Source organism: Bison bison, unplaced genomic scaffold (genome assembly GCF_000754665.1).
Source record: "Bison bison bison isolate TAMUID 2011002044 unplaced genomic scaffold, Bison_UMD1.0 scf7180017864469, whole genome shotgun sequence".
NCBI lineage: Eukaryota > Metazoa > Chordata > Mammalia > Artiodactyla > Bovidae > Bison > Bison bison.
In genome coordinates, this window is record NW_011495030.1 from 8,365,509 (window position 1) to 8,368,943 (window position 3,435).

A 3,435-nucleotide genomic window follows, 5' to 3' on the forward strand; every position below is an offset into this window, starting at 1 on the left:
TGGAAAAGGATGCTCAGCTTTCATTATAGTCCAACTCTCACATCCATACGTGACTACTGGAAAAACCATAGCTTTGACTAGACGGACCTTTGTTGGCAAAGGAATTTTATTTAATGCTGCTGATGTTCAAACCCAGATCCACCCATGCTCAGATATAGAAGTAAGGAACCAAATGGCTTTGGCTGTGTCCAGTAGGAACTTTCTGTCCCTTGGGACAAGATTGGGAAATGGGTCCTGTTGGTCAGTTTAGGGTGACATGTAGACACCAGGCAGATCATTACAGCTAGTATAAGGGATGCGAGCTTCCATCTGCTGTCAACACGAAAGTGTCTGGTGGTCTCCAGCCCTCTGACTGGTACAGCTGCTTCTGGAGTGGTAGTAGTGATGCTGTAGGCAATAGGAAGACACATTAAATATTAATATTTATTTAAGCAGCCTGCTGCCAGCTCCTTCTCAGGTGCCTGAGAGAAGCAACAGCTCTCCTTGGGCAGAGGTTACTGGTACTTCTTAGTGACCTTCCACTTCTGCAGTCTCTGCCTTGTTCTTAGCTTAGCTCCTGGTTGGTGCAGCTACCCCTAGTATAGTTTGATGGGAGATTCCAGCACTTTGAGCTTAGCTTTCTATCTTGACCCCTTTACTTCCCTCTGTTGACAGAAACAGACCAGTCTGAATTCAATAAGACTAGTAATTTTTTTTTTTTTTAAGGCATATACACGTTTTAGGGATCGTGACAGAATCATGGCCTTGCCTTCCTATCATGTTCCAAGCCTTGCTTCTGTCTTCTACCATCCTTCTCTGTTACATTCTGGGTGAACACCAGCCAGCCTCCTTCCATCATGATTATTTACCATATTCAACAAGACAGATGGGGGGGGAAGCTAGGGTGTTGCAACATGATGTGCGGATGGGGAAAGAGCAGGAGGCACTGCTGAAATCCAGATTGCCCTCAGAGGGCAGCCGAACCTTGTGGTTTGTTTGTTTATCTTTTCTGATAAAAAGTGGTGAAGGACATCGTTGATTACAGACCCAAGCAAAAAGCCCCCAAGCTTAGGTTGCACTGTGGTGCCTGTCCTCTCACTGTCACTCTACAGTGAAAAATGGTGAGGTCGCCATCCCGCTGGGTCTTCTGTGTTGGGAGGCTCCTGGGTAAGGCCAGTGCTGACACTTAGTTTCGAGGTGGCCAAGTGGAAGAGAGAAGGGTGTGAAAAGGCAGGGAAGAAAGTAGACGATTGGAGTAGAGGAGGCCTAAGGAAGTGGACAAAATCGTAGGTAGATGGAGAAAAGGAAACACCAGGGAACTAAGGGATTACTTTAATTTTGGCTGTGCCTGAGGCCAGGGGTGGGATTCAACTGGTGAGGTGAGGGGACCAAAGCAGGGTGCAGAAATGGATTTTTCCAGGGTATTGGTTATGGTGGGTGGATTAGAATGTGGGGCCTCATTGACTTTACCTGTTGGTGCTTTTTTGGAGACGTGAATGTGCTGGTAGGTGATTATAACAGTCTGTGATGGATAAAAAAGCAGCATCACAGGCCTTGCACCCAGCCTGGACCTCTGCTGTTCCTCATCTGACTACAGAGTGGAGAAGTAACTTGCACTCGATCAGAGTTTCCATGTTTAGACCACCCTGGCCTGTTCTTTAGAAGTGACCAGTAGTTACGAGGAATGTCAAGCAGGCAAGTGCAGTTTTTCTGTACTCTAGTTGACTAGATCTAGGAAGCCATTTGAGTGGGAAGCCAAGCCACGTCACTCCTTTACCCAAGCAAATAGGGCTGTCATATTTGTCAGGAGCAGACTAGGTCCAGGGCTCCTCTAATCCATGTCTTTCATTTGGCCCTTAATAGTTAGATAGCCTGACTCCATGCCTGAGGCACTGGCCTTTGGTAGCATCTGTAGATGGACTGGGGCAGAGCTTTTGGCACATGGGCCACTTCCTGTCTTCCTGGTTCTTCTGATACTGGTGGTTCTAGATGTGGATCCTGTTCTGCTAATACAATACCCTTGTGTTAAGTCTATAGGGGTGGGGATGCTGATCTTGGGAGGTAAGAGGCCCAGCTTGCTTTCTGCCCCATTTCAGCTACTGACCAGCTGTTATGGCATAAGTATTTCACTTCTGCACACTTGGATTGCTTTTGGGAAATCGGGGTGGATATATGAGGCCTTGTACCCAGCCTGGACCTCTGCTCTTCCTCACCTGACTCCAGAGTAGGGGAGAAGTAATTTGCACTCCATCAGAGTTTCCTGGTTTGGGTGCCCCCAAAACCAGAAAGATGACCTTCATTGCCTCCTCCATGCCACTCCCATCCTCATAACATCAAGATGTTTTACACTCTTTATTCCTGTGTTTTTCCCCCCATTCCCAACCCTCTTAAAGAGCTTTACATCTAAAAATTTCAGGTTGATTAGTTTGCTAATAATTTCTACTGTGATTTGTGAAATCATGTATTCAAACTGATGAAGGTAGGTGAATTTCTAGAAATCAGAGACTGACTTAAATGAAGTAGCCCAACAATGACGCATTTGGCAGCTTCATGTGTCTACTCTGTGAATACCCTGTTACCACACAGTCCTGAGGGTGGTGGACCTGCTGTTGAACTCACTGGGGGCCATTTGGATAACTGGTCTCCTCTTGGGAGTGGATGCTGCCCCAAAGGAAGAGGAATGTTCGAGGCAGGTGCCTATTCCTGGTGCATCTTGGATGGTAGGACTCCTGAAGATATCACTTTAGTCTTTAAGGGAAGATATTGGTGGGACCATATATTTTGAAATGGTGCCTGGCTTGTTGCTCGGAGGGGTCCAATTTCAGGTCATGACAACTGACCTGAGGTTGTTTTAAATGCTGAGTACATTTGGCTCCCCATACTTCTCAAATTCTCCTCTCTCTGTCAATGCTCTGTTTCCACCTCTCTGCTGTTTTACCTGTTAGGCAATTAAAGGCATTGTGTCTAATACCCGTAAGCTTTGAAGAATCAGTGGGAAGGCTTACCGAAAAAAAAAAAAATATTGCCTTCAAGTTAGGCAAAGAAAAAGAGCAAAAATAAATATCCACAAAATGAAACATTTCCAAATTTAAAATGTTGAAAACAATATAAATGAGTTTGTTTCTTCACATATATTCCCAGGCACACACCGTAATTGCAAGGAATTATTGCCAGTCATATATTAAATGGCCAATTGTTTGGCCAACCAAACAGTTTAAAAGGCAAAATTATAAGGAGCCTTTCAGAAATTTGCCACATGGCTGTATTTTAACATGTGTGGTTTGGTGACACTGTCATAAGAAGCCTAGAAAGTAAAACCATGTAAGTCCTCCCCCCTCACCGAGCCACCTCTGTAACGTTAGAGCCTCAGCATCTCCAGAGGGACTCCCCCAGCCTATGGGGCATCCCCAACTACAGGTTCTCATACACCCCTGGGTTCCTTCTTCACACGTCACA